The sequence below is a fragment of the Rhinolophus sinicus genome, chromosome 1, assembly GCF_057876585.1.
Source record: "Rhinolophus sinicus isolate RSI-liver-muscle chromosome 1, RSI-T2T, whole genome shotgun sequence".
Taxonomy (NCBI): Eukaryota; Metazoa; Chordata; class Mammalia; order Chiroptera; family Rhinolophidae; genus Rhinolophus; species Rhinolophus sinicus.
The window spans coordinates 16,755,739-16,778,715 of record NC_142501.1 but is presented as its reverse complement, the minus strand read 5'-3'; the positions used below and the strand labels follow the sequence as shown (position 1 = coordinate 16,778,715).

At 40.7% G+C, this 22,977-nt stretch overlaps 1 protein-coding gene across 3 annotated transcripts in view; it reads left to right on the top strand.

Annotated features, from left to right (window-relative positions):
• Window positions 1-22,977, top strand: part of C1H12orf75 (chromosome 1 C12orf75 homolog) — a 103,477-nt gene that overhangs the window by 42,507 nt on the left and 37,993 nt on the right. The gene's annotated exons all lie outside the window — the stretch shown is intronic.

Sequence of the window (22,977 nt, the reverse complement as noted above, 5' to 3'; positions counted from 1 at the left end):
AAGGACAGAGCCTTGGGCCTCCTAAATATAGAGGACTTGTAGGGGGGAGAAGCCAAATAAAGAGACTGAGAAAGAGTGGGCCTTGAGTGGCTCTCGTCTTACAAGGAGCTCAGAGAAGACTTTGGAGAATGAAGCTGTGTCATCTGTTGGACATGCTGCTGGGAGGGTGAGTAAGAGGGAAATGGAAAGAGACCACCGGTTTTGGCTGGATGTAGAGAAATGGAGACCTTGATAGTACAGGCGTGGTACACATGACAGCCCAACTGGACTGAATTGAATAAAGAAGGAGAGGTGGGCATGTGAGGCCAGCTCTGTGTAGGAACTTGACGGAGAAGGGCTTTGTGGTTGATTGAGTGGAGGAGGCAGAGAAGAGAGATCCCAAGAGGAGTCTTATGTTTATGACGTGTGTGGGTGTGGGTGGAGTACAGAAGCTGGGTTGTTGCTTCACGATGTTGGAGTCGGAAGGAACGGGTGCTGTTCATCAGCTCCACATCTGCCCAGGGCTATTTGGAATGTATATAAACTAAAGAACCGCTTCCTTTCAGGTGGGCTAAGGTACTTGGTCATTAATTAACAAAGATGAAGTGCCCAATAATTTACACACAGGTTCTAAATTGGTTGTGTGTCTAAAATCTTAAACAAACAAACAAACAAACAAACATTAATGCTCAGATCTGCTGTTTTGTACCACTTTTGGCTTCTTGAAAAGCCATTTCTTACTTATTAAGGAATACTCTCTGCTGCCAGCAGCTTTCTTTTAATTTTCTTTAGAAAATGGCAATTAGCATTTGCTGCTTTGAATTGTTCAAATGAATGAGCCTCGATTTATATACTCAGTTGTGGGAATTACTCCAGGATTACTAAATAAGTTATTAAAGATAGTAAAGGCTGAAATAAAAGTTGGTTGTAAAAGTTCAGCCAGAAAAAGGAGAAATTAGCTTCTATGATAGTTTTTAATTTGAAAAATACTTACATATGAAGAACATCCTTTCCCCAATTTCTGAGATGGCTGTGCTAATTTCAAGTGTCTCCTGCTTTTAAATACTACAGATTTCTTGCTTTTGAAACACATTAGTTTATATAATAAAGAAAAGGAGATAACTATGAATTTACTTTGTTTAAAAAAATCTAGAAAATAATTTCAAAATAATCATCAATGCTTTCCCTGCAATAATGTTATAAAATCTGAAGGCTTAAAAAATTATCAGTATCCCAGGACAGGAGCAAAAATTGTTTAGAACTTGCTGATGGTTAACTGCAAATTTCTGTAACCTTTGTTGTGGTTCTAGGTACTCCTTTTCACTAAGTTGTGATAAAAATGCTCATTTCAGCAAATCAATTTTAAAGAGCAAAGCAAACACAAGAGAAGGTAGGTGTTTCTTTTTTGAAGTTACAGGGAACACTCTTACGGCTTTTGATCACCTTCTGAGAAACCTAGGGTTGTAACCTAATGTTCACTTGTGTGATTTCTCATGTGATTTCTGTTTCTCTTCCTTCATTTTCCTCATGTACTTTCCCTGCTCAAAACCTTGTTTGAAAAGTTGCAGTTGTTTAAACAAGATTTTAAACTTATAAAGAACAGAAAGATATGCTACAGAGAAATAGCCTCCCCTCATTCCACAGCCACTTAATTCCCCTTCTCAGTCAATCTATGTTTTCAGATGGTTGTGTATCTGTCCCTTCAGATATTCTATACATTCACTCGCAAGTATATATACACATGTGTACATATATCAATTCCTTCCAAAAATAACTTTATACTTTGAACTATGTTTATGAGTCACAAGAAGTGACAAAAACAGTACAGAGAGTTCCTGTGTACACTTTAAAAGCTTTCCCCAAAGATAACATCTTGCATAAGCACAGCACGTACTCATAAGCAAGGAAAATGGCATGGGTATCATTAGTATATTATCAACTCCAATACGGACCTTATTCCATCCATTTATGTTGTATTCATCCTATTTGCATACAATGCATATTATAATAACATATAATAGTATAGCATATTAACATAATAGCATATTATACTTCTGTTCAGATTCTTGTTTTTTTACATTTAACAATATAACTTGGAAATCGTCTCATATCAATACACAAAGCTCTTCTTCATTTTTAAAAACAAGTCTGTCAGGTACTACTGCATGGAAAATCAATTTAACCGGATTTTTATCGTTAGGCTTTCAGGCTGTTCTCAGTCTTTTGCAATTACCAACAATTCTACAATGAATAATTCTCTACATAAGTTATTCTGCACATGTATGAATATATCTGTAGGAAGAATCTTTAGAAGATGGCTGGATCAAAGGCTATGTACATTTGTAATTTGGCGTCGCCAGATTTGCCTCCAGAAGATTTATCAATGCACGTCCTCCCCAGAGTTGCATGAGAAAATTCCTATTTCCTCAAACCCTTACCAACGTGGTTTACTACTCTGTTAGAGAGAAAACTATATATTAGCACAGATGTCATTTTACATTTTTTCTTGTTACAAATAAGGTTGAGCATATTTTCACATGTTTAAGGGCTATTTGCATTTTCTCTTTTGGCAATGTCTTGTGTGTTCTATTGACTCATGAGATGGTTCTTACCGATTTGAGGAAATTGTATATTTAGGGAAACTAGCTTTCACTCTAGAGTTTCAAAGATTTCCCACTAACTTGCTGCTTATCTTTTAAAAAAGATGAAATTTATACATCTTTTTTGGACTTCTGGAGATTATTTCATACCTAGCAGATATCATTAATCAGTACCAAACCAAATGTTCAAAGAGTTTAGAGTCGCCATCTCTGAGAACCAGAAAAGAAAGGTCATCCATCCAGGTGGATTGGTTAGGCCGTGACGCCAGCCAGCAGAGCACGTGGCCCTGCACCAGATACTGTGCTAGAGGTGAAGTAGCTGCCTTGGTACATTGCAGGTCCCTAGTTACACAGGCTCCAGCTTCATTGAGATGATTTGCAGTAACCAATAGACATTCTGAGACACACACACAGAGGTAAGAGAGTTAAAGGTATGCAAGAAGGGGGGCTATAATAGTGGGACTTGGTATCCAACCCAAGTGAAAAGGTAAGGGAAGACATGGGAGTTGGGACTAGAGACAGTGAAGAGACGGTGGGGTCAGTGGATCAGAGGTGCCGGGGGAGACAAAGCGTTGCCATACTTGGGGACTTGCGGAAATGAACTGGGAACATAGAAAGCGGCCATGGGGAGAGGGTGTAGCGCTTCAAACTGAGCAGATGGACGTTGTGGCCGAGACTGCTCTGTTTTCACACAACCCATTTCCTTTGCCTCCGGGGGACACAGCCCTACTAAATTTGCCACCCTCCCTTTCAGGCGGTTCAGGCTTTCTGACTGAGTTCTGGCCAGTGGAATGTGGGCAGCACAGGACCATGAAATTTAGAGGCCGGGCAGTCAGGGGATCCTTCAGAAGGGGGTGTGATTCAAGTCTCCTTCCCCATTCCTTCCTAAGTAGGTGCATAGAAAAAAAGGACAGCTTCTATGCAGAACTGTTGATAGTTGTTATCTCTGGGTTATGGGGTTGGGAATGGAAATAATTTAATTTTCTACTTTGGTACATTTCCAAATTGTCTAAATTTTTGTTGTTGTTTTTTGCAGAAAAATACTTTGATATTGATGAGGTAAAAATGCAGTTTAAAAAGTAAAGGGAAGGTAAATTTATAGTCAGAAACTAGAATTTTTCTTGCCAGGGCCTAAGATGGGGAAATAGGGAGTTCTTTAAAGGATATAGAGTTTTACAAGATGAAAAGGGTTTGGAGGTTTGTTGGATCACAGTGTAAATATACTTAACATTACTGAACTGTACCGTTAAAATGGTTAAGACGGTAAATTTTATGTTATGTATATTTTATCACAATTACAAAAAGATACTGTAAAGGGATTTTTTTTTTTTTTTTGACATTTCAAGAGCAGAATTTAATTCACCATTGGAATGAAGCCAAGATCCCAATAAGAAGCCTTCCAAATATTTAATGACCATGTATGGTAAGCCCCTGAGAAATCACGATAATCTGAAAAGTTTAAATCTTGTGCTTCTCAGTGAAGGAAAATGAGAGCCAGTCGAAATATCCATGGTTATTCTTCATGAAAATGCCTTTTGGTATTGACCACAGTTTTAGGATATAGAAGGAAAATATCTAGAATTTTTTCCTTAACACTATTCTCCATCAAAATCCTGAAATAATTAAGTCAGATAAGCTCTGATGTGCAAAACTTCATATAAGTTTATTGCTATGGATACCTCACCAAGTAGATTTCTGATCAAAGTTTATATTACCAGGGATAAAGAAGGCTAAAGGTCATTTCATAATAGAGAAGTCAATTAATCAAGAAGACATAATAATCTTAGATGTTTTTAAGGGTCATGTGCCTAGATCTGATATTCTAATTGGGAGCCACTAAGAAAGCCACCTGGTTGGAGTAGGGGTGCAAGGAGTTCTTGCAAAGCATGAGACCTAAGTAGAAACAACAGTAGAAGCCCCTTATAAAGATGCTTGGTTTGATGAGGGTATGAACAGAGACATGGTACAGAAGATTGAATATTAGGACGTTCTGGGAAGTCCAAGGGATTCCTTAGGCAAATCTATACAACATCCTTTCTCTTCTGCTCTCAAGGGTGTTTATTATTGGCATTTGTGGAAGAAATTTGTGAAGCTGATAATTGCAACTTTGGAATTGACTTTATTTATTTATGGACAAGCCAAATTATTTTATGCTAGAATTATGGTTGCTAAATGATGCAGTACATTTGGTAAAGCTAACATATATCCAAAAAATATATACACGTTTTAAGAAAGGAAAATTGTATTAAAATTGTAATACTCAATATATACCAATAACTAAAGATGAATACAAGTCACGTTTGACTTCTGCAATTACAAGAGGTGCTCAAAGTGGTTACCATCAGCGTCCAGACACTTCTGATTACGGCGAACTACTGCTTGAGCAATATTGACCATAGTGTCCACTTGTAGACATTTTTTTGGCACCCCCGGTGTGTGTGTGCATGTGTGCATATTTATTTTAACAAAAAATAATACGCTTTCTACTACTCAAGGAAAGTGACCATTTGCAAAGTGGAGTTCTTTGATTCTTGATTATTTCACATTTCCATCACTCTACACATATAGCTTCTCCGTTTGGTTTGCATGATGCATCGAAGGAAATACATGAGCGTATAGTGAAACAAAAAGTGTGAAAATGTTTTATTGGGTTTCACTTCCATATTTATCTGACAGGTTGCACAGTTTTATTTCTGTATTAATTTCTGTGCCTTTAACACGGTTCCACATACGTGATTTTTTGGTAATTTAATTCAAAAGGTTTTCTCCTGCTCCAGATTTGAGGAGGCAAATACAGTATTTACACTGTAGGGACTTGACAGAGGAAGCACCAGTCTGCATCAATGTGACCACAGTGTCACTGGCGAGGGTACACTGTACATACACCAAGAGGATATGATAAGGAATCTGCACGGCCATTTTGGAATTCTAGTTTGCAGGCATGATTTGAAATCCAGGTTCATATTTACTTGAAGGCTTAATGGGTCCCTTGGGGAAAATAATGAGACATTTGGAACTGAGGGATGGACATGGAAACATTTGCTTTCTTCTACAAATACTTTCTTTTTCTTTTTTTATAAATAACACTCCTTCTTCAAAAATAGATGTACTGTTTTGCCCTTGAAAAAATTTTGTCTGAAAAACTTGATTTGCTGAAGCAAACACTTTCTTTAGAAAAAAGGATTGTCTAGAAAATTGTTCCAGCCAGTGTAATTTCCATCCTCTCTAAATGATAATAATTTTTCAGCAAAACCTCTTTTTTACCACTTGATCACCTGCTGTCTTTGCATTATTACATAACTACTTCAGGCTTGTATATATTTTATCCCCTAACTCCAGGAAAGAAAGTAGATTTTATTCTTTTTACATATCCGTAAGGGCTCAGCACATCGCTCTGCGGATAATATGTATGCAACAAGCTTTTGCTAAATGAATGAATAAATTGATGAATTAATGACTGCTAAAAGCTTAACAATTTTGAGGCTGTCTGTAAACATTCTTTTCAATTTATTGGGAACTATATTATAATTTGTTTTATAATAAAGCAATCTATGGGTAGGCATATCCCATTTAAGCATATTTATATTTTGAAAATATTAATGACAAGAAAAGGCAGGACACACTTTTTAGACTAGGGAGAAATGTTCCTCAAAGTTAAAATTGTGAAAATATGAAGAGTCTTTGGGAACAGAGTGGCAAGAGAGAAAAGAAAGCTTCTTAGAGGAACTGGTGATCATCAGATATGACAGGTAAGTGAGGGTAAAGGAGTAAATTGGGTTCTGAGACTCAATTTTCAGTATGTGGATGGGGGGCGGTTTCCTACATAGCACCAAGTAATTCTCCAGACACCAGCTGGGTGCCCTGCAATTCAGCTCAATTCTGACACTATCTACCTGGAGACAGCATCACATTCCACAGGTTAAGCGTTCAGTCCTACAAGACTGCCCCCCCCCTTCAGATGCCCATCTTGTCACCTGTACGTCTGACTGACCAGCTATAGATTGGAGATTCCAATGACCCTTCCTTGGAATTCAGATGCTAGTCACAAGTCCAGGTTGTTACCTACACTTTCTGCTGATTGGCTATAAATCAGAGGTTCCCATAATCCCCTCCTTGGGTTTGATTAATTTGCTAGAGTGGCTCACAGAACTCAGGGAAACATGTTACTTCCCAGATCACCGGTTTACTGTAAAAGAAACAGCCAGATGAAAGAGATGCATAGCGCAGTGTCCAGTAGCCTGCCCTTATCCAGGGGGAATGTGTTCCAAGACACTCAGGGCTGCTTGAAACCTCAGATAGTATCGAACCATATATATATGTATGTATGTAGCTAACAATAAAATAGAACAATTATAACAATATAGTGCAATAACAGTTATGTGAATATGGTCTTTCTCTCTCAGAACATCTTACTGTACTGTACTTACCCTTTTCCTCTGATGTTGATGTGAAATGATAAAATGCCTACCCTTCTGATGGTACCTGATAAACACTCTTAGGCTTCTCTTTGGCATATCTGAATTGCCAGCTTTGGGGCCATTATTAAGTAAAATAAGGGTTAATTGAACCCAAGCACTGTGCTACTGACAATTGACCTGATAACCAAGGCAGCTATTAAGTGACTGGTGGGCGTATACAGCGTGAATATGCTGGACTCACATCCAGTGTGGGACGGAGTAGAACATCCCGAAATTTCATCATGCTGCTCAGAAAGAGTGCGTGACTGAAAAGTTAACGAGTTGTTTATTTCTGGAATTTTCCATGTAATATTTTTGACCATGGGTAACTGAAAGTGCAGACGGTGGAACCACAGAGAAGGGGAGTCAGCTGTAAATGGGAAGGGGCACAGACCTTGCATGCCCTCTCCAAGCTTGCCACCCTCCCAGCAGCTTCACCTCATCACCAGTGTGGAAGCTCTCTGACTCCATGGTTTTGGGTTTTTGTGGAGGCCTTATTATATAGGCATGATTGATTAAATCATCGTCAATTTGAGACGGATTTGAGGTTGGTGGTCATGGTGGTGGTGGTGGCGGCTGCGGCAGCGGCGGTGGCGGTGGACTGAAAGTTCCAACCCTCTAACCACATGGTTGATTCCACTGGCAACCAGCCCCAACCTGTATGGTTCTTTCTGGAAGTCACATCGTCAATATGACAAAAGACATCTTTATCACTCTCAACATTTAGGATATTCGAGGGTTTGGGGAGCTGTGGGCCAGGAACCAAGAATGAAGACTAAATATATATTTTTTCTTATAAATCATTATCTCACAGGGGGTCGCACTGGCCTACGAAGATATGCATTTTATTGGATTCTACCAATAACAACAACAAAAACCATTTGGTAACTCAAACACAGAAGTTTACTTACTGAATTCAGATTTCTAGGAATGACCTCAGGGAATCTGAATGTTGGATTGAGACTGCATGTTGTTCGGATGGAGGGCCTGAGTTGAGAATCATTTGTATCTTTCTAAATTCCAAGCTGTAGGAATTTCTGTCCTGAGATTTCTTCTACCTGCTTATCCAGTTGCTTTGAAGTCTGAATGGCTAATGACAGAGTGTTGGGGCGGGACAGAGGAGGATGAAGGAAAGCAAAAAAGTTTTATGTATTTTGTATCTCACAAGAGTAGAAGATTCTTGTTCTTTGACTAATTTTGCCATTGAGAAATACTGAAGAGTATTCTGTTTGGGGTTAACTCGGCCTATTTCATTAAGACCTAACTCAAAATGATATAATTAGTTTTTCATAATAACACTCAATATTGGCTACTGACAATCCAGCTTTTCAGGAGGGAACTAAAGCAGTAAAAATTCTAGCTTCAGTTATGGATTTTTTCATTAAAGGAAGTGAGACCAAGCAGTTATAAGATGGTAGATAGGAACTTAGTTTCCCAGTTTCCATCCTGTGAAGGTAGTTTATAGGCTTTTATCTCTTTGGACAATGATGTTTCTACCTCCAATTTTCAATATAAGTTGTTTGGTTGTTCCACCGTCATTTATTCTCCTTTATTACTTTCTGTGTAGATGAGTGCTAGCAGATGTCAACATTGCTTTGAGGCCTGGTACTTGTAGGATAATTAGAAGAATTTGCTTCTTGAGAGAAAGTGTAATTCCTTTAATTGAGAAATTAAACTAATGGGCTTTTACCTCATTTGCCTGGTGCGGTGGTCCCTGAAACTGGCTGATGATCAGAATGCCCTGGGAAGCTTTTCATGTAGTTTTCTCTGTTGATTAATTAACTCAGTGACAAAAAACCATATGTGTTTTTGGTTAAAACAATTCAAAAAGTGCAGAAGGATAAAAAGAGGAAAGTAAATCCCTTCTCCTCTATTTTGCACTTCCTAAAATAACCCCTTGTCTTACCTGGCAAAAACTTCTGTACATAACACAATCATATGCTTATTTACATCTTTTTTCCCACAAATGTGATTATCCTGTAATATATCTCCTGTCCTGTAACTTGCTTTTCCAGGCCACTGTCTGCTGAACACCTTTTTATGGAGCACATGTAACTCCACTTCAGTCTTTCAAATGAGTATGTTTTCCAATAAAATGATTCTGATGCATTGGATCAGGGGAGGCCCAGGAATTTATGCTTTGAGGCCTGCTTCTTAGAGGATAATTAGAAGAACTTGCTTCTTGAGAGAAAGTGCAGTCCCTTTAAATGAGAAATCAAAGAAGCTCCTCTATTATTTCTGATGTAAACTAATCCATGAACTAACATTTAGAAACCACTGTCTTAGCTCATGTGGCAAAACACGTTTTAAGGTGTATCATTTCCATGTTTGGCTGAAACTTTTCCTCATTAAGATTAGAAACCATTTTCATTCCCATTGCTTGATAAGAACAACAAATGCCATATACAACTGCCCCCAAAGATATATTTTTAAATAACAATAAAATGCTCCTATCCACACAAGGAAGAAAAGTTTCCTTGGCAACTGGTAGCAAGTATGGAAGATAATAGGTGGAATTTATCATAAGAATAAGACAACATTTCTACTGAGTGTCAGAGTGAAACAATCTATACATGGTATTTACTTACAGGTCTGCATATAGAGCCCCGAATAAACACCTGATGTTCATAGATAAATAGATGATAATGGCAAAGTAGTTAAAATTGAATGTCCCTCTCCCCTCTTAAAGCTAAAAGCATTTCTCTTCTATCAAATCATCTTTACCTTAAAGTTGGGTCCTATTTTTTCCTGTCAAGAGATAAAGACTTCATTTTTGAAAAATGCTATCCAGCCATGGGCGGAGGTTTAGAAGAGTCTCTAAGGAACAACTAAAACTCAATAAGCCTTCCAAGGAGCTTCTCGGGGGCTCCCCTGTGTGAGCAGCTTGCCATCCACCAGCAATGACATGTGTTTTTCTGCAGCGTGAATCATGGCTGGTCAAATTAAGACTTGCCAAGAACACTAATTAAAGTAATATAAGTTAGAGCCCATTTTCTCCCTTAGGAAATATTATAAATGGCACGAGGGAGGGGACTTGAGAATATTGGGTCCATTAAATTCCTTAACATGCCCCTCCAACCTGAACATCTCCCCAGCTTGTGACAAGTAGCAAAAATGGTGGGCTCCCAAGGCATGAAGATCAAGCTTTATTTTAACTACATTATATTTTCCAAAATTAAAAGACATCAAATAAAACTCAAAAGATCTGTTAAGTATAATTTTTTTTGTTTTTTCCACATATATTCAAGAACAACTGGAATAGAAGCTGAACACTTTCAAAGAACATTCTCAGAGATTCCATTTTGGATTTTATCAGCTGTGGGACTATCTCATTTTGGAAATTACTCCTTTAAGAAGCCAGACAGAATGAGAATAACTATGATAATTATGGAAAAACTGCATATTTTAGTTTGTACTTCTAGGCTGTCTTGTGAAAATGCATTCATTAATTAATGTATTTATTAATCACTCTATCAGTTACATTCCTTTGGTTACAGTTAGAAACCAAGTCAAGTTAACTTAAGAAAAAATGTGATATATTGAAAGGAAATCACATAGCTTTGCAGAATCAAAGGAGAAATTTGTCACAGGTAAATAGACAAATAATGGCAAAGTAGTTAAAATTAAATAGACTTTTTTTAAAGTTAAAAGTATTCCCTTCTATGAGAATCACCTTTCCATTGAACTTGGGTCCTAGTGAATTGCCTGAACTATTTTAGTTAACAGCAGAGCTCAGGAAAAAAGGAACCAGAAAAGCTGGGGGGTTTCCATGAACAGGCATTTCTGGGCACTGCCATCAGAACTCAGCCCCAGCTGCCTTCTCCCCTGTGTTAAGATTCAGGTTCCTACTGTGGGATGGAGTTGGAAGGACTCAGCTTGGCCCACAGCTCCATCCTCAACCAGTTCTTCTCCTTGGTGAGCTGTTGTGGTTTTAGGACCACATTGAATGGGAGATGGAGAGTTACCCAAATGAAAGTCAGGTTCTTGGCATAAGAAGAAGGGGAAGGAAATGCTGGGCAGGCCAAATGCAGAGCAGTCCACAGCCGTCACCTAGTATATCAATGAAGATGACTTCCGTGGCGAGTAGCCATGCCTAACGAGATTGTGAACTGTAGAAATTTTCCTTGTCTCACCCCCTCACAAGAAGTTCTGAGGTTGGTGGTCCCAGAAGATACCCAACAAATTCTCACAATGAGTAGACGGAGAGATCGTGGAAAGACAGAACGTAGGCCATAAAGTGAGAACAGCTAGAAAGAACAGTGGGGATCGACTAAACAGCAGAAAATGTTTCTACACCTGGGGAAGATATTCATACTCTTAATGCCAGAGAAGAGGTAAAAAGTGATACTCCCTGCGGAAGAGAGGAAAGTAGTAAAAGTGAGATGTCTTTTTTTGGTAGCATGGGGTGAAGTCAAAGCACAGTTGGAAGATGACTGATTGGCAGACAAATTACATATGGGCGCTTTCACGTGTGGTATGAGGTTGATAATGCCCATCTCAATTTTTGATGAGCATGACCACGTTATGTGACTACCCAGCAGCCCAACCCTGGTGACATGGCAAATGAGAGAGAAAAGGTTGCTGATTTTAAATGCCCTTATTCTACATTTGCTGCCATAGGCCTTTTCCTGGTAGGTGTGGGTCATTCCCAGTGATGTTGGTAAGTCACTTATTAGCACCATTCAGTGTGGGAGGCCTGAAAGCCAAGTCCCCACTTCTAATTGCAGAGCCTGAATTGGTCTCATGTATGCCCCTGGCAAGCTATGGAGAAAAAGAATTTCATTCTGTGCCAATACCGTGTTTCCCTGAAAAAAAGAACTAGCCCGACAATCAACTCTAATGCATCTTTTGGAGCAAAAAATTAATGTAAGGTCCACTCTTATTTTACTATAATATATGACCAGATATAATATAATATAATGTAATGTAACATAATATAATATAATACCCCGTATAATATAATATAATACCGGGTCTTATATTAATTTTTGCTCCAAATGACACATTAGAGCTGATTTTCCGGCTAGGTCTTATTTTTGGGGAAACACGGTAGGTGGGAATTACTTCCAATTTATTGTGCAAGGAAATCTAGGTCATGGTCTCTCACGGCTGATGAGAGCTCACTGGATGGCAAGAGAAGCTCAAATCCCAGGATTGTATACTTCACGGGGATGTGGGACTCCAAAGCTGCCATTTCTTCCAGTTACTTTTTTTCTTGTTGGCTGTACATTTCAAAAGCAAGTGCTTGGGAGACCAAGAGTTGAAAGTCAGGAAATGCTCCTTGATTTTCCCTGTACAAAATTGCTGGGAACACTCTCTGATCTGGTTGGTTGACTCCTTCAAGTTTTCCTGACACTGACTCAGTGGACATTTGCTCAGCCTCCCTCAGAGAAAGAATAGCTCAAGTTTATTGAGAACCTACCAGGTGTTTGGCTGAGCTCTGGGAATGCAAAGTCACCTAAAACCTTGATCTTGTGAAATTTGTATTTTAGTGGTGGTGGAGGGGTGGGGGGATAGGGGGATAAAGATGACGTAATGATACACTGTGGTAAGGAATGTGCCTAAAGTATTCTGAGAGGAGGAATTATTTCTTCCCGGGAAGATAGGAGAAGACTTGCCAAGGACGTGATGGGGTTCAGAAGAACTCTCCCCAGAATGTGTCACTTTGGCACGTAGGCTATTCTGAGCTAAAGACAAGTCCCAGAAAGACTCAGGAAGAGCTTATTCCCCTTTAACTGCCTAAAAGAATTTCGATAGAAGGAAGAAAAGTGTCACTAGAGATAACTACCAAGAGTACGGGCGGGAGCTAGGCAGGGCCTGGAGATCAGTCTTCTCTGTGTCCCACGGTCTCATTCCATTCTCATGGCAACCTTCTGATGTAGGTACTATTATGTCCCCTTTTCTACAAATAAGGAAACTGAGAAAGAGTGCGTGACTTGGTGGTAAGTGGTGAATTCGGATTTTCACCCAGGCAGTCTGGCTCTAGGATCTGTGCTGTTTGTTGTTTAGATTATGTCCGTACCATAGGTTTAAATAGGCGGGGGTGGGGGTGGGGGTGGGGGTGGGGTGGGGAGGGGCAGGGGGGCTTTAGATTATTCAGTTATAAATGTCAGGAGTTGACACCATGTCTGTCTGGCTCCGAAGTCCTGTGTCTTCCATTTCCTGCCGTGTTCCATCTTAAACATAATGTGAGTGTTCACCAGGCTCATCACGGAGACACTCAGAAAATGGAATTTCTGTGGAATCAAACAAAGCATAGTAGAGAGACGTCTGATTTCTGGCAGGGTTAGAAGCAGTTAGTTGCGGGGGAGGCTGGAGAAACTCAAGGTGAGTGGATTGAGTGTCTAAGAAATTGGGATTCAGAATGAAGCTTCAATCTGTGACGCTTCCAGCCTGAGACACTGTACCTGAAATCACATTTTAAGATCTTCAAGCTAGGAACTCCAAATGTAGTCATTTAACACTTTTTTTTTTGGAGGGGGGTCATCTGTTGAAGCACTTCAAATCAGAGAATAATGTTCCTTATGATCTGTCTGAATCCTGGCAGATTTTCTCAACTAAAAGGGCCTGAATTGGGAAATCACTATCTTCAGAACTCCCTTTGAGTTCAGATACAGGCGTCCACATTCCTTGTACTTTAGCTAGTGATTGAATGTCTCCTTTCCACCTTCCAGTTCCCTCCTTCTTTACCAAGTGATTTAATTTGAACCATTTATGTATGTTGTTTAGTTAGTCATGGCAACGAAACCATGGGATAGGCCAATTGGCAACAAAATTTAGACACAATATGGACAGTCCGGCTGTGTTAGCCAGATTTTGGAGGTTCTAGCATAAATGTTTGATTGACTTCCATGAATTGCCAGTACCCTTGGAAGTGGTGGGGCTGTAATAGAAGAAAAGGTTTCGTTAGGGTGTGAGATTCTATATTGTTTCAGCTTTCAAATATATCTGTAAAGGCGTGAGAATGCAGCTCATTTGGTTTCATTTAAAGCAATCTATGAAAACAATAATTCAGGGGGGAGAGGAATTCCTTTGGAAGAAAAGGACTTTTCTTAGGAGAAATGTAGATTTCAGCATTTCAAAATCAACCTTCCTTTTCTTTTCCTGCTTAGAGAAACAAGTATGTAATTGTTAAAAATCCCATCTTTAAAGATTGAACTTATGAAATAATGAAAACTTCATATACATGCATCTGAACAGTCACTCCCAGTTTCCCCTAAGGTTTGGTGGTGTTTTATAATTTAAAATATGTGATCTTAAATGTGATACATGTGAAAGAGCATTTAGAAGTTTAACATTAAATTTATAAATGAATGTATTAATATAGCATTGAGAGGGTTTTTCTGCATGTTTTTTTGAAGCCATCAAAGAGTATTCAACTACATTTCAAACCTTTAAAAATAAAACTAACCCACATAAACAAAGCAAAAAAAAAATTTTCAGGCAAATTACTTCCTGCTTATGGTTTGAATTCTAGCTTGATCTCTCTTCATTTCATCAGGGCCAGCTCGTCCATTCTGCACAGGGTAATAGATGTTTTTCAGATCCTGAATGTTGAGATACTCAAGGAAAATGCTCAGAGTTCCCTGAGGGAAATGAGGATATTTACTTAATAGTTTGCTTCAGAGGAAAGGACATGACATTATTTACTTTACTTGTGCATTAAACGTTCAACGTGATGCTCATTGGGCACCAAGCAACAGGTTTGTCACCTGCCTGCTGGAAATCTTTACCCAGTTTCTCCTCATTAGTGCAAATAACCACTGACTCTGAGCAAAATCTTTTACTCTAGATCTCAGTTGGCCCTATTCAGTCTATAGGTTCACGAGAGCACAAGACAATGTATGAGCTTTGATAATGTTAAAATACTATGGAATAACCTCGCATGTAAAATGCAGTAACATCTCCATTTATATGAAATATCCAGAATAAGCAAATCCATAGAGACGGAAAGCAGATGACTGGTTGCTAGGGACTGAGAATGAGGGTGGGGAATGGGGAGTGACTGCTTGATGGCTGCAAGGTTTCTTTTTGAAAATGGTTTGGAAGCGGATAGTGGAGATGCCTGTACAACATTGTGAATACCAAACGCGACTGTCTAAAATGGTATATTGTTGTTATGTGAATTTTATGTTGTTAGAAAAATGTAGTCGCATCAAATCGTGATGGCTGGCAGTGATTGGTGAGAGGAAAGGATGCTTTAGCAGGGGACTGAAGTCACATGTCTATTTTGGGCCTCAGCCCAACCCCCTCCCTTTAAAAATGGCAAACTAGTTAGATGTCAGCCTAGAGGAAAGGAAGTAGATGCATTTTGTGAGCTCCCAAATGGGGTGCCACCTGATGCTTGATGACGGGGCACGGGACCACATTTCCTGGGACCCCTTCTGGCTCTGAAATCCTAGGAAGTTTGCTCAGCACATTTTTCTCTCTCTTGGGCCTCCACCTGTTTCTTGGTTCCAAGCCAGGAGTCTTGTTGCCCTGAGGGGACCGTATCTGATCAAAGCACAAGGCCAAGAAGCTTTAAGAGCCTAGCATGGGACATCTTAATGTCACCATCACCATCGTCAGGTATCACCTAAATGTTACCATCACCATCTAAGTAGCTTCTCTACTTGTGTTTTTAATCTCAGCCTGTTATGTGGCTGAATATCTATCTTCATTGCACTTACCTCAACTGGTGATTTTGGGGCCTCCTTTTCTTTTTGGTTTTGGTCTGTCTCCTCTCGCAGCTCAGCTCCATGGCAACCTGGATGGACGCTCACATATATATGTATTCATGGGCCCTTGCTTTGGTCCAAACACCAAGTGAGATGCTGCAAAAACAACGGTGAAGCCAAATGAGTCTTGATCTCGATGCTAATAAATGGATGGTCTAGGGGGAGAGACAGGGAGTCACTTAGGAACCTGAGTCACTTAGGAACCTAGAACTGCAGCCGTGACAACTGCTTCGAGGACCAAGAGTCTCTGTAATAACGAAATTGAGTCTTGACAGGGAGGTGAGACAAGGCTTCTCTGAAGAAGTAACACTTGAGTGAAGTTTGAAGGCCAAGCAGGCATTAATTAGGCAAAGGGGAGAGAAAAGAGCATTCCAGATGGAGGGAGCAGCTAGTACAAAGGCGTAGCAGTGCGAGGGACACCACGAGAACAAGAAACGAAGGAAGGCATTGAGAGGAGTGCAGAAGGGGGGTGTGGGGTGGAGGTCGGACCAAGCAGGCCAAGGTTAGGCCTTGTATCTCATGAGAGTAACGGGAAGCTATGGAAGAGTCTCAGGAAGATGGGAGGGAGGGATTCAATCAGATTTACACTCTGAAAAGGCACTCTTTAGTGCAGGGAATGGAAAGGGAAGGGGAGCCTGCCTTGATGGCCGACAGACTCTGCTCTTTCCCTTCCTCTCTCTGAGTCTCTGCTGTCTGGAAGGAGCGATAGGGGTGGAGCAAACTGGGCCAATCTAATTACCACACCCTCTCGTCCTCAATGACTGGTTCCAGGATGAGCATGTGATGGAATGCTGGCTCCATCAGAGTGACTATTGGGAATTTAGCGAGAATGACCAGAAAAGATGCCTGGGCTTTCTCTTTGGCTTTGAACTTAAGCACACATGAGGAGCTGCTGTAGCTGTCTTGCCATGGTGATGTGAAGAGTCTGATGCTACCAGCAGTCGCCCAGTGGGACCCGAGAATGGGGCTGAGAGACGGTGTGACGCTGAGTCCTGACGACTTGCAGTATCTTGTTGAAGCATAGCTAAAGTTGTCCTTGCTTATGTACATTTCAGTTCCACGAGCCAATGCTTTCTTGTTTCGCTTTTGCCAAATCTCACCCAAAGAATGAGCAGGTTGAGGACCATAGGGGAACCTGGAAGCAGTCTCCATCACGGCATGCCCATCTGTTCTATTAGGACTGTGGAAGACAGGGGTTCCTGTTTCAACTACTCCTGCCAAGCAGAGGGCAGCCTGAGGGGGAACTGGCGGGAAACGGCCACCGGCCTGGGAAGATGTGTTTTTGGGTGCCTGGTAATCCAATCTAGTTAGTATAGATTGTGACAAGTTACCCTTCTCTGCACTGAAAAATTACTGTGTGGGCACTGTTGTCTCTTGGTTTCCTAGTAAAGGTCCTCTTGGAAGCTCAGGTCTGTTCTTGGAAACTCAGGTCCTTTTGGAAGCTCAGGTCTGATCTGAATGGGAGAGGGAACCAGAGAATTCAGAATGCTCTGGAAGCTGCAGGGTGGAGAAGGGGATGGCAGCCACTGAGGCCAAGCTTCAACTCCAGGGAGTGAGCCTGTAGCCAGGGACCAGGAAAAGACATGACTATTCTCCCCAACCCATGAAGAGGGCTCCCTGCTTAAGTACCTTCCAACTCAACCTCCATAGCCAGCAACTCTGGGCATCTCAGCAAACTCTCTACGTTTTCAGAGTGAAAGCTGCCTCCCAAATCTGATGGTTATTTGAGGTTCAAAAGTTGGCACCCTTCAATCTCTCATTCTCTCCAAGGAGGAATAATAACTGCAAGGGAGGAGGATAAGTCAGAGAGATGACATTGCTCCAGTCTGTCTTTCAGGATAAAAGAGGCAGAACAGTATCATCAAGAGAGTTGCACAGGAAATGAGAAGTCATGGGTTCAAGTTTTTCCTATGCTAGCTAATAAAGCAACAGTGAGCTAGACCTCTTTGCTCTGTTTCCTCGTTCTCAAATGAGAGCCTTGGATTCAATGTTCTTCAGTCAAACACTTTACATGTTATAGTGGATAATTGCCTCTTTAAACCACTCAGGAAGTGAACTATCTCTCAAGTTTTGGGGGAAATCACCTGCTATTTAAATCATGATGGAGGCAGAGCTCCCTGACTCTTCTCCAACTGAAGGGAGGACAGCTTCTCTCTCTCTCTCTCTGACCCTACATAGCATTTGACCTTGGATCTTCCCTCCCAGCACTTTGAATCTTGATAGAATGTTCGTAGGTACGTAAGGGTGCACTTGTGCTTGTGACAGCGGCAGTGGTGGGTAGAGGCAGGGCAGGCACAGTGCCCTGTGGCTGCGTTGTCCCCATTGCCCAAGCCCCTTGCTTCCTGACTGCTTTCCAGCTCTGTCTCCCAGCATCTCCAGTGAACTACCCAACAGAACCTACTCCGTAGGGCTTTCATGAGGGTTAAATGAGAGAATGTAAGAGCTCAAAAATTTATTATTATTGTTTTCAGAAAGATGATGTAAATTGTTTTGAAAAATGAGTCCTAGGAATAATAATGTCAGTTGGGCTAAAAATATAATGTTTTTACATTGATTCTTTTTCTCTCCCCCTCCCCTCCCTTCGTTTATACTCACACAAAGACACTTTACCTGCTCTATAGTTCAGTAAGGAAATAAAACCTATAGGACACTATATCTGTCCTCAAGGAGTTAAGTTGAATCAGAGAAATACTATATATATACACACACAATGTTGTCTGCTAAATGTCATTTACAGGCTGAAAAAGTAGCACATGCCATAAGGAAATGTTTGAAACATGTTCAAATATTAAACATGGAGAATGACAAGGGAAGTCCCAATATATTTCAAATCCCACTTTGTAGTGATAACTTTTGAAGACAAATTGAAAGTAATAGTAAAAATGTTAATACATTTTTAAAAGAAATTCACTTAGAAATAAAGTTCTCAGTGATTCCTGGATTAATAGGTATTGGAAGTTACAAAGTATGTATAACTAAATCGCATTGAAAATACAAAATACCAAAACTTTTGGGATGCAGCACAAACAATATTTAGAAGAAAGAAAGCTAGGAAGGAAGGAAAGAAAGAAAAGTAAGTTTGGTGATTAACTCAATAAGTTATAAAAGTAACAAAGTAAAAACAAATTAGAAAGAAGAAAAGAATAAAGATGGCTGGAAATAAATGGACTGAAGACAAAACAGAAAGCGATAGTAAAAAAAAAAAAATTAAAAGTGGACTCTGAAAACTCCAATAAAATGGACAAGCCTATTAGCAAGACTAATCAAGAAAGAAAGAAAAAGTGCAAATAAATACTCGGGAGGCAAAAGGGAGCTGTCACAGATATAAAAGGTCACAATCACCACAAGAAAATACAGTGATCAATACTGTAGCAGACACAAGTGGTTGCTGTACCTGTGTCATGATACATTATGAAATGCTATGCTCTGATTTGACATGATGTGGTACCGTGTTTCCCCGAAAACAAGACCTAACTGGAAAATAAGCCATGATTTTTCAGGATGACATCCTCTGAACATAAGCCCTAATGCGTCTTTTGGAGCAAAAATTAATATAAGACCTGGTCTTATTTTCGGAGAAATATGTTATGTTATGATAGCACAACCCTAATATTCAGTGACTTAAACACAATAAAAGTTTCTTACTGCAGGACCAGTGTGGGTGGGGACCTGCCTCATGTAGTGTCTTAGGAATCCAGGCTGATGGAGGAAGCAACTCCTCAACATGTGTTTCCACAGGCCTCACAGCTGGAGAATCTCGTCCTTTCCATCAACAGTGCCTTCTTCTTGTGCAGCAGGCTTGGAGACCTGCCGCTCAGATCTCGCTTCAAGAGAGAACCTGCTGTGAGCAGTGAAGTTGGCTGACAGACCCCAGCTGTTGGTACCTTTAGGATCTGCTGCTGTATTCAAGGTCCAGATCTCCTTGGGCGGCTCACAGCCCAGCACGGTTCCTAGGGCCTGTCTATCTCTGTCCAATCTGGGATTACTCTACTGCATTTAAATCTACATTTGCAGTTCCTGTTGGCTTTGGCCAAGACTTTCTCAGAGCTGCCCCACAGTCAGAGCTTCTTCCTACCCAGTCCTCCTTACTTATCTCTCTTCTTATTTCCCCCATGGGTGTCAGACCTGCAATGCAGCCTGAAGGCTTTCCCTGCCTCCTTCTGATCCCTTTTCCCTGTATCTTTCAAGCATTACCCATAATAATCGCTCGCATTCCTAACTCCTGCCTCCCAGCAGGCCAAAATTCATAGAGCCTGTCAGTCATATTTCACTTTTACTCACATTTCATTGGCCAAAGATAGTCATTATGTCCAGACCCATCTTCAAAGGAGTAGGAAGACAATTCCAGAACATAACTAGATCACATGTATAATATCTACCACGATTACTGATTAAATAGCTATTCATTATTTCCTCTTCCTTATTTATTTATTTATTTTTTGCCAGCAAACCCCAGCTTTGTTCAGGTGTCTACCCTATATTCCTTGTCATGACTCAGGGGTAAACTGTAACTTACCAGAGCCAATTACAATCACCCTATTTACCTCTCCAGTGGTTGGGTCAGGCAAGGGTATATGACCCAGTTCTGGCCAATGAAATGGGAAAGGAAGTGTCCTGCCTTTAACAAGGGACAGGAAAGTGGTGGTGGTGGGGAGCTGCCTTTTTATTGCTGAGATCGTTGTATGTGGGTGTGCCACTCAGAGCTGAGACACCCATCTTGTAGCATGTCAACAAGGGAAAAAGAGAAAAACAAAAATAAAACTCAGGCTGGCTAACTTTTGTGGGGAGACTTTTAGGGGAAGAAAAAGCATGAAAATTGAGTCTTATTTACTCCAAGTTCTCCTGCCTCATGCTTTCTTTTTCTTATCAGATCAATTGCAGTCACACACCTCTTCTCTCTCCTTCACACCACATCAGTTCTTGTTTGAAGAATGAAAACAACCTCTAATCGATGTGATTTAACTGGCACAGGGAAAGAAACTGAAATCGACCAGTCAGGAAATGAGGCATGCATTAATAATTTTCTTTTGACTCACTGGTTTTGAAAACATCCAAATGCAATGAACTGTTGTCTACAAAATAAAATAAAGTCCTAAAAAGGAAAAAAGGAAGCACTAGGCTACTCTTTTACTCACATCAGGGAGAGGACTGACATTTCTGGGGCACTTGTTATATGCCTGACACTTTATTAAGGACTTATCATATATTATCTCATTAAATGACTTTGCATTGCCCTTTGAATAAAATTTTAACTCCTTACCAAGCCCATCATACCCAGTGTGATCTGGCCTACCTCTCCAACTCCCTGCTTCTATCTCTGCCTTAGTCTAGCCATCCTGGCCTTTTCTCTGTTTACGAAACATGCTCAGCATGTTCCTGCCTCAGGGCTCTTGCACTTGCCATTACCTCTGTCTACAATGTGCTTTCCTTGGTTTTACATGTCCGATTTCTTCTCATCAATCAGGCTCAGGTAAAATACCCCTTTCTCAGAGAGCCCTTCCTTGACCGTCCTGCCTAAAATAGCATCTCTCCTTGTACCCCTAGTCACCTATTCCAGTGCCCTGCCTTATTTTCTTTTTCTCCATCGCACTTATAGTATCTGAAATTATCTTTTATTTGATTTTGATCTGTCTCCTCTGACTAGGTTTTTCCTCTGGGCCCTGTCCTCTGCTATGTCCCAAGCATTTAGAAAAGAGGGTGGCACACAGGAGATGCTCAATAGTGTACGTATTATTTACAAGGGTCAACATCCTCCAGTCAAAGACCACCAAGAACAGGTCGTTGAACAAGTTTGGTTTATTCCTCATTGCAATGAAAGAGAATGCACACCACAGGGAACCATGCGGCATCTCAGTAACAGGCAATGATGGGCTAGTCTTTAAAAAAATCTGGTTATCGATCAGGAAGACTGGAATGGGGGTAAAACTGTAACTGGTAAGAAAGGAGTAGTCACTCATACTAGCCAAGCTTGGGTGATGGTTGGTGTTTTCATGGTTTGCTGGTGACCTTGTTTTTGTCATACGTAGACAAGACTACTCAGTGGTTTTATTTTTGGTCTCACTTCTGCACAGTTCGAGTGGCCTCGTCAGATACTGGTGTTCTGTGCAACTGTGTTGAGTGGGAGACCACAAAGTCCTCACTGCGAGTGTCAGGCCAGTGTCTGCGTGTCAGGGCCCGTTTCCCTCTTTCTTATAAGTGTCCAAGGGCTGCTGACGATTGTCAGACAGTCCAGAAATAAGCAAGAGCATTTCTCTTGGCCGTTGGAAAGTCCCCTTTTCCTCCCCACTGGTTCTGGATCTGTGTGGGGATAGCCACTGAACCAAACAGTGGAGGCCAAGGTAGAGAAATGATGCTTCTAGAAGTCAGGCAGCTCAGAAACATCCTCATTTACCCAAGAATTAATTACCATCTCAGCACATGCCCAGACATATCTATTTCAAGTGGTGATGGTGTATCTATCTTTTGTCTCCTGTATGATCGGATCGTCCAGTCCTTGCCATTGCCCAGGTCTGTTGAACAGTCCACCAGGGCCTTGGTTCTGTTTCAAGGTTTTTCTCTAAACACAACTGCATGGTTTTAGGAAAGTCTTTTAACCAGATCCCAGCATCCTCTGGGCTGGAATACAGCACCCTGTATTCTGCTAACATCCCAGCTATATTGTAATGAATTTGTTTATCATCAGTCTGCCTGGTTAGACTGGCTCCTGCATGTTTGTATCCCTGGAACTTAATTTTAAACAAAGGACTTGGCACAGACTAGGCTCTCTATAAATATTAGATGGATTTAAAATGGAGATTTAATTCCTGGCTTGAATTCATCTCACAAAACGTTTATTGAGTCGGTACTATGAGCCAGGAGGACATGATGATAAATTAGTCCTTCCCTTCCGGGAATTAGTATGAAGTTCTGATAGATCTAAGGAAAAGAAGAATAGCTGGCCATTTATTTAGGATCAAGCACTGCACTGGGTGCTTTACATGTGTATGTGTGTGGGGACAGAATTCCAGAGAGCAGTTTCCAGGCTCTCGACCTCATGTGGAAAGTTGCTAGCTCAGTTATTAGATGGCTATCAGCTGTTATCAGATGGTCATCCGCTATAGCAGAAAAGTGGACTGCGGATTGCGGCTAGCAAGTGCGGTTAGCAAGCGGATTGTGGATTGCGGATTGTGTGTTGATCCTACTTCCTGTGTCTTGCCCGGCTGCCAGCGAGACTGGGGTGCAGGA